This window comes from Nomascus leucogenys, chromosome 6 (genome assembly GCF_006542625.1).
Source record: "Nomascus leucogenys isolate Asia chromosome 6, Asia_NLE_v1, whole genome shotgun sequence".
NCBI classification, from domain to species: domain Eukaryota; kingdom Metazoa; phylum Chordata; class Mammalia; order Primates; family Hylobatidae; genus Nomascus; species Nomascus leucogenys.
This window is the reverse complement of record NC_044386.1, coordinates 10,889,978-10,904,604: the sequence shown is the minus strand read 5'-3', so window position 1 is coordinate 10,904,604 and position 14,627 is coordinate 10,889,978. Positions and strand designations below refer to the sequence as shown.

General features: G+C 36.7%; 1 protein-coding gene across 3 annotated transcripts in view; it reads left to right on the top strand.

The window, feature by feature from the left end:
• The window catches only part of CTNND2 (catenin delta 2), a 938,008-nt gene that overhangs the window by 168,642 nt on the left and 754,739 nt on the right, over window positions 1-14,627 (top strand). The window lies entirely within an intron of this gene.

The following is a 14,627-nucleotide window of genomic DNA, read 5'->3' as shown; positions in this document are numbered from 1 at the left end:
TAAGAATAGTAACGCTACTCAGAAAGAAGAAGGACTCTAGAGGAAACTGATTCTGTTTCATGAGTGGAAACTGATTTAGGTAAGAGTGGGAAACCACCTGAACAGTCAACCCCCTGACAGAATGGATCAATGATGCTATCAGTCAAAAGTGTGCCATCTGGTCAGGAAGTGTTCAGCTAAGTAGGTACTCAAGGGAGAGTTGAATAGATTGAGTGGATAGTCTAGTTTGTGAAAATAGTCAGGAAGCAGGAAATTGGGTTGAGCTTTAGGCTGTGCTCCTTGATTAGTTTGCTTTCCAAAGCTCACTCTTGAGAGTTTTCTGTGTTTAAGGGGAAATGGAAAAAGGGACCACCAAGGGGGTTAATACCACTCCCCGTCCTCAATACACTACCTTGTTATGGTTGGGTTATGTCATGCTTTCTTATTCATGTGTGATCTGGAAGCCTTGCTAGGCTACTAACTTCTGAGTAGTAAGAAAATTTAAAGCAGAAAGAACAAATGTAACAAAAAGACAAGACCTGTCTGCTGAAAATTATTTTATCACAAGGACATAAAGTAATTCAGAATGAATAAAAAGGCATGGCATGCTCCTCTGTTGAAAAGCTTAGTATCATCACAATATTACTGTCTCCCAAATTAGCATATAAAATTTAGGCAGTTGTAATCAGAATCCTGTGGCTGGTTGTTTGTTTCTTTGGCAAACTGGATCAAACTATTTTAAAGACCAGTGGAAGTATAAATATATGAGAATGCAAGGAAATTTTTGAGAGATTTTATGCCTTTTTTTTCCATCTTTTTTTTAAATTTATTTTTTTTTTATTTTATTATTTTTTTATTATTATACTTCAGGTTTTAGGGTACATGTGTGCAATGTGCAGGTTTGTTACATATGTATCCATGTGCCATGTTGTTTTGCTGCCCCCATTAACTCGTCATTTAGCATTAGGTATATCTCCTAATGCTGTCCCTCCCCCCTCCCCCCACCCCACAACAGTCCCTGGAGTGTGATGTTCCCCTTCCTGTGTCCATGAGTTCTCATTGTTCAATTCCCACCTATGAGTGAGAACATGTGGTGTTTGGTTTTGTTGTCCTTGCGATAGTTTACTGAGAATGATGTTTTCCAGTTTCATCCATGTCCCTACAAAGGACATGAACTCATCGTTTTTTATGGCTGCATAGTATTCCGTGGTGTATATGTGCCACATTTTCTTAATCCAGTCTATCGTTGTTGGACATTTGGGTTGATTCCAAGTCTTTGCTATTGTGAATAGTGCCACAATAAACATACGTGTGCATGTGTCTTTATAGCAGCATGATTTATAGTCCTTTGGGTATATACCCAGTAATGGGATGGCTGGGTCAACTGGTATTTCTAGTTCTAGATCCCTGAGGAATCGCCACACTGACTTCCACAATGGTTGAACTAGTTTACAGTCCCACCAACAGTGTAAAAGTGTTCCTGTTTCTCCACATCCTCTCCAGCACCTGTTGTTGCCTGACTTTTTAATGATGGCCATTCTAACTGGTGTGAGATGGTATCTCACTGTGGTTTCGATTTGCATTTCTCTGATGGCCAGTGATGATGAGCATTTTTTCATGTGTTTTTTGGCTGCATAAATGTCTTCTTTTGAGAAGTGTCTGTTCATGTCCTTCGCCCACTTTTTGATGGGGTTGTTTCTTACCAATCATACCAATCACAGTAGTACCCAATGGGCCCAAAAAAGAATGGTCTCTGTGTAAAACATAATTGAGAGTTCAAAACAGATTCAATTATACATATATGCCTATTCACTTAAAATTCGTGTTTCAGTTCATTACAAAGAAGTGGCTTACATGGTGTTGTCATAACTGACCGGACATCTGGAAGAAAATTAAAACTGTTAACTTACAGCATAATGAGAAATAAATATCACAGGGAAAAAAATGGTAACTGTGAAAATAAAACCATTAACATATTAGAAGAAACTCTGGGGAAAGAGCCTTGTAAACTAAAGGTAGGCAAAGTTTTAAGTAAGAGAGGAAGTCCAGAAGCCATACATAAATGGTCGATGAGTTTCACAATATGAATACTAATAGTAATAGCAAGACACAACTCAAAATAGCAAAGAAAAATAGTCCAAGAGAAAATATGTGCCACAAGTATAATGACATGTTGATAAAATTAATATATGAAGACTTCCTCATGTTGTTGAGAAAAAGAGAAATAAAGGAATACAAAATTAGGCAAAGAATATAAACAGAAGAAAGATGCAAGAAGAAAGATGCAAGCAAGTAATGCATGTTTAGAAATGTCCACTCTAATGTACCCATCGGGGACATACAATTTTAAGTGAAAGTAAGACTTCTTTTTAATCTACCAGGTAGACAGCTGTTGAAACGTAGTTTATATTGTATGCTAGGTAAGAGTTAAGATTTGGAGGAATCCACATTCTTTTTCATTCCAAATGGGAATATAAATTGCTGTAATTTTTTGGTAAAATGATTTGTTTCTATGCATTGACATTTAAAATGTTCAATAACCATTGATTTAGTCATTTAGATATATATTCTGTAGAAATTAGTGACTAAATGGATAAGATTTTATGTGTGTCGAAATTTATTATAAAATTATTTGAAATAGCCAAAAATACGGATGGCTTGGTGAAGAGTTGAAAATGTTATATTCTTTCTATAAATATTATGCAGTCGTTAGTAAAAATGAGTTGGGGCTATATGTTTAATCTTTGGGGAAAAAAATCCATGAGAATTTTAGAAAGGAAATTACATAGTATGGTATTATCTTGTTTTTAAAAACTCAGTACATTAGATATGTTTTTGGTTTATACATATTTATGAGCATCTAGAAAAGTATAGAAGGAAACAAATCGAACTATTAACATTGATTAGCATATGTGTTCTACAGTTAGATGGAGGTGGAAACAGACTGAAGACATAGGGGATTTGGGTGGGGACACAGCCAAACTATATCACTGTGAAAAGTTGTTTTTCTGAGGAATTAAAAAATGTATTATTCATTTTGGGGCAGCAAAGATGACTTTTTTTTTTTCGGTGGCACGTAAGTAATTTGGGGAGGGATGCAAATGTATTCTGGAAACTTGAGACAGAGAAGCCCCAGGTGCCCAAGTCAGAAGCTGGGAATTAGGTCCCACGTGAAGCATCTGCCTAGGTGAAAGCATAAATCAACAAGCAGCAGATTCCATGAGCTTTTTGGGTATGGCCTGATGCAAACAACCAATCTTATCCTTCATTGGGGGATTTGTATCCTAAATCATTCTTAAACGTTCCTTATTTTTTTCCTCAAGTCTAGAATATTATCTGTGGAGTGAAAGCCAAGTTGTTTCTTGAAATTTTTATCTGAATTGGGCTTAAAGTAGTTAGCAGTGGAATTAAAAATATAAGACAACCATATGTAAAGAGTTTTAAAATAGAAAAAATATAGATGAAAATTTCAGGAAACTCTTTAGTCAATATATTATCAAACTCCAGATGATTTTTACAGACTAAAAATAAACTTGAAATTGAGAGCATTTGTAACTCCAGATACTCTATTGTTACACTACTTTTCATTGTTCTTTTAGTTCCACAATCATTACAAACCGTATTCTTGATTTTAGAGGATTTTTTGAGTACCGTTATTTAGAATATTGGTGATTCAAAGGTAGCAAAACAGACATTCTCTTCCTTTTAGTTGTTTTTCTTATTGTACAAAATATAGGAAAGTAAGAGTAAGACATTTCTGCGGGTTTGTTTTGTTTTTGAGGTGGAGTGTCGCTCTGTCGCCCAGCTAGAGTGCAGTGGCACGATCTTGGCTCACCATAACCTCTTCCACCTCCACCTCCCAGGTTCAAGTGATTCTCCTGCCCCAGCCTCCTGAATAGCTGGGATTACAGGCGTGCGCCACCATGCCTGGTTAATTTTTTTTTTTTTTCCAGTAGAGACAGGTTTCACCATGTTGGTCGGGCTGGTCTCAAACTCCTGACCTCATGACCCACCCGCCTCGGCCTCCCAAAGTGCTGGGATTACAGGCGTGAGCCACCGCGCCCAGCTGACATTTCTGGGCTTTCACTATGGGGCAAACCACGGCACTGAGTACTTTATATATGTTGTGTCATATGAAGCCACAAGGAAGAATTTAAAAAGATTCATTTAAAATCTAAAGAAACTAGATCTTTTACCTCATCTCTTGAGAGGATAGCATGCCTTCCTTTTTATTCAGCTCCTACATTTAGAATTTCAAAAGTAACTTACCTCTATATATAACAAGAATACTACTTGGAAGAAGTTCATTATAAAGTACTCGCTTAATTAGTTTTCTTCCAGTGCCACATATCATTGCTAAATCTTTCAGCATTGTTAGTGTTACTATCACGTGCAACAATAATTTCTGATAACACAATGTGTTGTTAGGGAAATGACCTATAACTATTAATCAAATTTCAGATGGTATTTTGGGAAAGCATTTTATAAAATTAATGACAAAATTATCATCCAAGAAAAAGCAGAAGTTATAATACCTTATGAAAGGTCAAGAAAATAGAGGATTATCTGCAAAGACCAGTGAAGTTTATATTCGTTTAGTCAGAGAAGGGAAGAATTATCCATAGCATAGTGCTACCAGTTGAACTTTCTCCACATATCAAAATTTAAATGAGAATTACATGATTGCTGAATTTTTGTTTCTTGTTTCAAGCCAGGGTGGATTAGAAATGAAAAAAAAGCATGAATTTCCTTTAATTTTTATTGCAGAAACTCAGCTGTATTAGGAATAGTGATCATCTGTTTCAAGCAGTGAGTTGAGAGATAAAGGTGCAAGCTAGGAGTCTGTAGAACTGGGTCATGACACATGATATGGTTTATAACAAGGAAGGGGGAGCAAGGATCAGAAAGCCTTGTGAGTTTTATACATACAGTACGGAAGGATTGTAGCTAGATTGACCAGATGGGGTGTTTAGACTTCCAGGAGGGTAAAGAAAGAAAATGAGCGTGTATGTAAAGTTATGAAGTTCATGTATGAAGGAAAGGGATGCTTAGGTAGCATGAGGTTGATGGGACCACCTGCATTTGAAGTGTATTTGTTTACTTGTTAACCCTGTGCATCAGAAAAATGATAAACTATAAATCAAGGAGAAACGAATCATAAGCTACTTATTCAAGTCTTGGGAATGTATGCTGGGACTTCCAGTTATGGATGAATAATTCTAGAACTCTACATAGATCATCTCTGTCTCTCCACCTCTGCTTCCTGATGCTCTGTTATGTGTATTCTGTTAGTTACTGTAAGTTATTTTGATTTTCCCCCTGAAACTTAATATTTTCCTTAGTTTCAGCTTATAACTCTTCTCAGGACACTTATATACCTATCTGTCCTTTTGATAATTCCAAACTCCATTCCAAGAATTAACTCATTTGATTGTTTTATGCTCTGTTCTATTTAATAGTATTAGTTGTTGGGTTTACAGAGCACTGGAGCTATCATGGGAAAAAAAAGAGACTAGGGTGTTATATGCTAGATTAGAAAATAAGCTTTTAGTATGTGGGGTTTTGTAATATGACAATATAGTGCTTCTAACGCCTCTGTCATATTTATTACTACAACTCATTGTTAAATATTCATATGTAAAATCATACTGAATATGTAAAATGTGGTGTTTTAGTAATTTTTATGAATTTTCCACTATAAAGGTGTAATTCATGCATACTGTGTAAAAGTTTAAAACATTAGATAGGAAAAATAAATAAATTGGGTTTTTTTGGAAAATTTACCACAAACAGAGATAGCTGCAAATATTTAGGGAGATTTCCTTCCAGACTTTTTATATGAATATAAGATTATCTGTACAAAATTTTCATTTTGCTTTATAAATATTTTATTCTTCTTTGTACATTTAACCTTCTGTGAGGAGTATTTTTTCATATCATTTAATATTATTTCAAACATGTTTCTAATGAGTATGTGATATAGATTCACTGTGAATTATTTAATATAATTGTGTTTCACATTTTTACCTTCGTTGATCTTAGATTGATTCCGTTTTCTCAGTATGAAAAAAGTGACATGTCACACTTCTTTGTACATTAATCATTGGGTCTGCTTTGACAGACACTGCCTGTAGCAAAGGTTTGAAAAAAAGAGATTCAAGACTCTTAAAAATTCGCTTGGAAAATATGTCATCATTAATTACTGACAAGGGCCACTGGCAGGCCAACAAAGCAGGGGCTCCTGGGGTAAAATAGTCAGTGCCCTGTGCAGGGTTTACACAAAGCGAGAAATTAACCCATAGAATATTCTAGAGGAAGCTCATGGGAAAAATGTTGATTTTTCAGAGAAATGGAACCAGATATAGTAGGAATAGTCAAGAAAAACACAGGAATTATTTTAGAGCAAGGAAACAATGTTCACTAGTATCTCAAAATAAAAACGTTTTTTAAAAAAACAGACAATACATTCCTTTAGTTTACATATTTTTGTAAAACATGTATTTCTATAAAATCTACATGTGAAACACTTCCTCAGATATATAATTAAATCATATATTTTTCCTCTAATGATTATTTTGCTCAGTATGTTTTATGATCAAGAAACTGGAACTTTATGTTTTACTTCAAATTCAGTGCTTTTCCCCCCCACTACACTACACAACCTCATCATTTAGATAAAATAATAGGCCTACAATATGTTGTCTAATATTTTTCTGAAGAAAAATATTTTTCTGTGACCAAGATTTTGCTAAGGTCAAGTTAGTATTCTCTGCCAGTCTCTTATTTAACTAGGAGAAGAGAATAGGGAAATTTATACATTAATTTGATCTGCAAATATTTAATTTGATCCACAATGTATTTTTAAAAGGAATCACTAATAACCTAAATACAAGTAATTTAAGGAACTACTATACCTTATTTTTTAGTTAATTGTATCGGTAGAGAAAATGTGAGAGGAAGGGAATACTGTGGGTTAGACACATTCTTACTTTAGTTGAAAATTTCTGTTGCTGGGCATCAGTGGCCTGGACTGGAGTTATCTCTAGCATGCATCAGTGACACAGGTAAACATGCCTGAGGCAGCCCATCGATCATGTTCAAGTTGCTGTCACTGGGCTGCAATCATAAAAGGCACGTGCAAGTTCATGCCCTGGGCTCTAAATGAGCTGGCTCTGTGGCCTCCCATGGAAAAGTGAAGATTAGCATCCTCCTTTTTCACTAAGGACAAGTTCTGACTTTCACATTCTACTCATAGCCTCAGGAAGCAGCTGGGCCTCTTGCCTAATTACTGTGAGAAAGAACAACTCAATATCAATAAGGCAAAAAAAAAAATCACTTTTGACAGGTAATCTTCAGCATTTAGAGAGACATTGCTAAATAGCTTCATTCCCCAAGTCAATAGATTTAGTCATTTGGGGATGCATTTTTGCAAGTTACACATCGTTTAATGATAAAGAAGTTATGTTCAAATTTAAAATTACTTAAAAGTCTCTGTAACTATTCCATAGTTTTTATAGGAAATCATAAACAATTCCACATATAGTTTTGACACTGCCGTATCTTCTATTCTGAAAAGCAGAACTCTGGAATATCCACCAAAGGTGTTTAAGTCTTTTATTTGATTCAGAATTTTTGAAATACCATTGTAGCCCTGTTGGCCAGCACCCATGCCCACCACCTCCACAACAGAGGAGGAACCCTCCACCGAAATAGATAAGATTGGAATCCAGCCCACCTATTAACAAAGCCACTTCTATTAAATTATTTTATTAAATAATACCACACCCTTGAGATACTGTTCAGAGACCTGAAATTGCCTAATAGAGACCTCCTGTCAAAAGCCAGAGGCAATTTATTCTTAAAATGAATCATCTAGAGTGTAAATCCTCTCACTTTTGAGAGCTTTGCTCATATTGAAAACAACACCTCATCCTTCCACTGGAATGCCCCCCAAGAACACGACTTGAATAATGCTGCAGTGATTTGGTAACTGTCTTTATGGAGACCCAAGATAAGAAATTACCATACTAGGAGCTTTACTGGTTTGTTTACTGACATTGAAAACCTTTCTTCAATAGTTAACTATAGTCAACTGATTTAATATAAATGAAACATTTCAGTAATAGACATATTACTCTTACTACTAGTAATAATAATTGAATAACTGTAACACTTTTTTTTTTTTTTTTTTTGAAATGGAGCCTTGCTCTGTCGCCCAGGCTGGAGTGCAGTGGCGTGATCTCAGCTCACTGCAAGGTCCGCCTCCCGTGTTCACACCATTCTTCTGCCTCAGCCTCCCGAGCAGCTGGGACTACAGGTGCCTGCCACTATGCCCGGCTAATTTTTTGTATCTTTAGTAGAGACAGGGTTTCACTGTGTTAACCAGGATGGTCTCGATCTCCTGACCTCGTGATCTGCCTGCCTCGGCCTCCCAAAGTGCTGGGATTACAGGCGTGAGCCACCACGCCCAGCCCAATAACTGTAATATTTTTCTAACTCTCACCTAAGCTTATTGGATGGGGATGGGGCCTTGTCTCCCCTCCTTACTGTTGTGTCACCAGCTCTTGGAGCAGTGCCAGCCATGGAGGAGGTGTTTAGTATGTTTATATTGAGAGTATGACTTAGGAATGAACTTACTGTCTTTTTCCATTTTATTTTAGCACAAAAGTAAATGTGTTGCTTAATTGTGGTAAAAATCCTTAGTTACTTTTGTGGTGCAGGGGTCTCATTTCCAGTGTTACATTGATCATATGCTTTTTCCCTTATTTTAATGGTTGTATTGGGTCTAGATCTTCCATTTGGGCTGCCTGCATATTGCTTCAGAATGCGTCCATTGACTGATGAATCCTAGGCCCCCAAATTGCAATATTTTCTATAAACAACCTCAATCGAAACTCATTTAATCAGGTGGAATGAGGCATTTTCAGTTTAATATGAGGTTTATTTATTCAACTATATCCTTCATTAATAAAATGTCTTTGTCTTTTTTTTGAAACTAGACTGTGTGCCTTGTTTTAGTTAAAAGGAAAAAAAAAACCTACCATATTAGTACATGAATCAGCAACTTTACATGTAAAAAACATACAAATACACTTGATTATTTTTGTTTGTGTACAATTATGCCAAGTTTATCATATTTGCTGAGAATCTCCTTCAGTGATTTTTAACTGCTGTTTGAAAGCATACTCTTCCCCAGAGTCTCAGAAAAATCCAGTTATTTGTTTTAGTGCTTATTTTGTATGCTTTTTGTGTTTGGGAGATTTTTCACATATTTGTGCTTGATGAAACTCTTGATGTTGTCATATTAAAATGTTTTAATCATTCCAGATTTTGAAGTAATTTTTTGTGTTTACTATTTATCTTTATGTTTAATGGTGGCGTGTCATATGTGTTTGATATGGTTTGGCTGTGTCGCCACCGAAATCTCATCTCAAATTGTGGTTCCCATAATCCCCATGTGTTATGGGAGGGACCTGGTGGGAGGTAATTGAGTCATGGGGGCAACTACCCTCCTGCTGTTCTGTGATAGTGAGTGAGTTCTCACAAGATTTGATGGTTTTATAAGGGGCTTTCCGCCTCCACCTTTGGTCATTCTTCTCCTTCCTACCACCATGTGAAGAAGGACATGTTTGCTTCCCCTTCTACCGTGATTGTAAGTTTTCTGAGGCCTCCCAGGCCCTGTGGAACTGGAAGTCACTTAAACCTCTTCCCTTTATAAATTACCCAGTCTCAGGTATTTCTTCACAGCAGCATGAGAATGGACTTACACAGTGTTGTATATGAGTAGTTCTTTTATTGTTGGCACTTTTCTATTTTAGCACGTTTCCTTTTGAGCACATTTGTGTAGATGGTTCCAAGAGAGACAAAAAGCATACTTACCTGCAACTGTATAACAATTAATTTCAGTCTCCTCTTCAGTTTATGGGAAATAGAATATTCATAGAAGAAAATGCTAGGAGAATTTGTGTTGAAAAATTTTAAGTACTGTTATAGCAAATGCTTTATTCTTGTCCCTGGCTCATGTGAAGGTTTACTTTTCAGCATCTTCTTAGGAGAAAACTCTTTGTGAAAATGGTGTCTTAAAGCAGTCTATTATTGAAAGCTACTTCACTAAAATGTAAAATATGAATATATTTTTATATCAACACAGGAAGTGAGTAAATAGGTGGTTTTGTTAGAAATGTGGACCCTAAATACCCTAAATAAAGATTGCAGGAAGGTGAATTAAACAGGGGAATTGTGACGATAAACTTAGCCTAAAACTCACTATGGCAAGTTGTCTTGTTTCAGAGTGCTAGATCACAGTCTCCTATGTCTCCCATCCTTCTTGTGGTGAGAATCTGATCCTCTCCCATTAGATGAGTTGTATATTTCCTCTTCTTCATTCCAATTAGGCTTAGGACTATGGTGGAAGGGAATGCATGTGACTAGGGCTACAGGGAAGTAGACCTCCTGCCTGGTTCTTCTGAGATGCTCATTCTTAGAAACCAGTCATCATGAGGTGAACATGCTCAAGACCCTTGTAAAGAGGCCGTATGGACAGGTGTGCAGTCTCCAGGCACGCAGCACCATCTGAACTCCTGGCTGATGCCAGCTCCGACTTAGCAGCCTTTCCAGTGAGCCATCAGCAGTGGAGCCCCGAGCCCCAGCTAATGCTGTGTGAAGCAGAGGCCATCTGTCCTCATTGATATTTGGAAATAGAGGACCAAAGCAGATGGGGGTTGTAGTTTCAAGTCAGTAAATCTTGAGGTGATTTGTCACACAGCAGTAGATAACCAATTCACTCATTTTTTCCACGTTTGTAAAAAATCAGTCATGTTAGACCATTTGCTCTACTTCTAAGTCTTATGATTCTGTGTAGCCTCAGTGAATTTAAAAAAAAACAGCTTATTGAGATTTACTCACATACCATACTGTTCCCTTATTTATGTGGTTTCAGTATATTCACAGTCACTCCAGGAAACCACTGTTAGACTTTCTGCTTCTGTAGATTTTCTTATTCTGATTGTTTTATGTAAATGGAATTACAAATATATGGTCTTTTGTAAAGGGCTTCTATTGCTTATCATAATGTTTCAAGTTTCATTCATGTTGTGGCATGCATCTACTGCCAAATAATATTCCATTGTATGGATATACCTCATTTCATTTATGCAGTCATTCATTGATGGCCATCTGGGTTGTGTTTACTTGTTGTCTATTGGGAATAGTGTTGCTATGAATATTTGTGTACAAGTTTGTGTGGACATATGTTTTTATTTCCCTTGGGTAATAAAAACCTAGGAGTGGAAATGCTGGGTCACATGGCAACACTAGGTTAACATTCTGAAGAACCGCCAGGCTGTTCCTGTATTTTTTTGAGGATTACAATTTCTTCAAATCCTTGCCAACACTTGATATTTTCTGACTTTTTTGACTATAGGCAGAATAGTGAGCTGAGGTAACACTGAAATGAACTGCTAGACCAGAGCCTAAGAACATCAAAAAAATTCCATGGCAGAACAACAACACATTTTAAAATATGTAAATATTATATTTAAAAATATTAGCAATATATTTAGTCTGTAGACAAAATAAGCTCCCAAATATGAGTCGCGGCAGCATACCCACGCCTGTGAAGAATATAGAAACCAAGTTACATGTGTTGCAGGTGGGAAAACCAATGGTGTTTGGCTTGCAAACTGTGGGTGGTCGGGTGAGACAGGAAGGGGGGGCTGTAGGAGCTGTCTTCAAACATGGTTATGCAAAAGAAGAACCAAACTTTTGTTCAATAACTGTTGTACAACTGAGAAGAGCATTAGGATAAAGGGTCAAAATTTAGGAGAGGCAGGTGTCAGTCTTGTGTCAGATATGAACCTCAGTTACAAACTTGAGGAACTTTAAGCCTGAAAGGAATAACTCAAAGACTTAGGTAGCCCCCTATGTATTTGGAAGGAACAAATAGGTTTGGGGTTTACATTGCTAGTGACAATGGCAAGTTTTACTGCAGATCTGCCTCGAGGATGTGTTCATAAGGTAGACTTTTTTTTAATGGAAAAAATGTTCTGAAAGATGCCAGCAAATGACAAATTTAGGGGAGTACTCTCAGGTACGGCCAGTTCCTGCTGTCTCTTCGGGAAATTCACTGACAAACAGTAATCAATGGCAGACCTTTTGACCAGTGGGTGGCAGCACAGAGACGTACCATCGCTTGTCAGTAAATGTGCTGAGATGCAGTTCTTTTTAGCCTGGGGTGTGGCTGGGTAAGCTCTTTGCACTGGCTTCATCCATTGCCTTGCACAGCATGCTCAAAATATATTATCCTTTTCTAACTACCATATGAAACTAGGATAGGATACTAGGATATGAAAACAGTTGGAAAGGATCTGTGGTGTGTGTGTGTGTGTGTGTGTGTGTGTATCATATATATCAGAGCTACCCACAAATTCAAAGAGAGAAGTAGTGAAGTCCTAGATGTTAGAATTAAGCAAGGAGAATCTGAATGAATATCTGTGAGGGCCTTAAATTAGAGAGAAGATTTAACTAAATGAACTAAGGTCTTCTCCAAATTATAGATATTGTTAAATTCTGACATATAACTTGTTAGTAAAATCTACTTATTAGTATTTCATCGCTAAGTGTAAATATTGCAAATTATTTTTTAATCTTGACAACGTTTAGATATAGTTTTGTTGTTGTTCCTGCTAAGAATCTTTCCTCTGTGGTCTGAGATATCCATACTTTGTAAATATGTAGTATCTATAACAACAGACAATTTATTATGTAGCGTTAGAAACCATTGTCTCCACCACAAGTCTAGGTAAGGACTTGAGGTAGGACGTCTGATTATCTTTGTTAATTAGGGAGAAAGTCACTCAGTACTACTGGGCTGTGATCTATTTTAAGGATAAGTTAAATTTTCATGGCTTCTGCCATGACACAGAGTAAGCTACGTGACACTCGCTTCTCAAGGAGAAGTATGCCATCTTGTTTTAAGGGTTTATTCATAAGTGGCCATGGAGTGTGGGCTAATATTCTGCACAATGGAAAAAGTGATACATTTGGAATCAGTAGACTTACTTCAGATTCCTCCAGCATTTTCTTACTGAATGGCCTTAGTTATGTAACATTTCTGAAACTGATTTTAATTATCTGATAAAATGAAGACAGATCTCAGTGTTATAATGGAATGTATGCATATAATAACACATATTTTACAAACACGTATTCGTTTATTAGGATGCCCATGGAAATCTGTGCTCCTTAGTTGATATCAGCTTGATGAATTACTCTTTGCCATCTCTCTTAGACAATTAAGCAGTAAATAATATGCAGTCTCAAGCTTCGGATTAAATCAGGAAATCCAGTGGTGAATCTGGAGTTTCTTTAGTCACTAAGGAAATTGGGAGAGAGGAGAGGATATTTGGCAGAGAAAAAAATAATAAATTAGCTTTCAGAATTTTACTTATTGACAGATTATTAGATGAGATAGTCTATAAATATGCTGGAGAGAGAGTGCAGGAGGCATTTCAGAGCTCATTGATTAACTTCAACATGTTACATTTCAGTGTTCTGGGAGAAGATGTAGATTTTTTTCCCTCTTACTTTTCTTATTTATATTTTTTTTAAAAAAAAAAACGTGTTAGAACTCTTGATAATCAGGTCATTTTTGTTGCTGTGACTTAAAATCCTCTGGATTGCAAGTGTATTTGCAAGTCCCATCACCTGCCAATGTCTGATATGAAGAGGCTTTGGGGAAATCAAAGAGAACAAGTTGTGTTGCTCATCTTGGTCAGTGCATCGAATAGTTATTGTATGTGAATGAAGAAGGAGATATTTCCTACAGAAGCGGGAACTCAGAGCCACAGATGACCAGTAGAACAGGAAGTTCTGTGGTTTCCAGAAATCTTGGGCCAGTCGAAATTGTCACAAAAGGTGGGATAGGAGACTCTAGGTAGTCCTCATTAAATCTCGAGAACATTACCCACTATTTGAATTATGCTGTGCAAAGTGCCCTTGTGCCCCTTTGAGACATCTTCCTTCTTTTGGATTCAATGGAAAGGGCCTGTCGTAGTGCCTGGAATAGGGAAGCTGCTCTTTGCATAGTAGCTACAAATACGAATATTGAAATTATTTTATTAATTGATAATGAGTAACAATAGTAATAAATTTCACACTTAACCACTGAGATTGAATTGAATGTGTGAAATTCATTTCAGGAGTCTTGATGTTTTATTGCCATTGGGCTATTTTATGGAAGTCAATCAAGTTGTCTATTTTGTTTAAATTGTTGGAATATATTTAAGAAGGTGTTAATAGCGTTAATAGTGATGTGGTTTGGCTGTGTCCCCACCCAAATCTCACCTTGAATTGTAATAATCCCCACATGTCAAGAGTGGGGCCAGGTGGAGATAACTGAATCATGGGGGCAGTTTCCCCCATACTGTTCCCATGGTAGTAAATAAGTCTCATGAGATCTGATGGCTTTATAGATGGTAATTCCCCTGCACAAGCTCTCTTTTCCTGCCCCCATGTAAGATGTGACTTTCCTTCTCCTTTGCCTTCTGCCATGATTGTGAGGCCTCTTTAGCCATGCTGAATTGTGAGTCCATTAAACCTCTTTCCTTTATAAATTACCCAGTCTTAGGCACATCTTTCTTTTTTTTTTT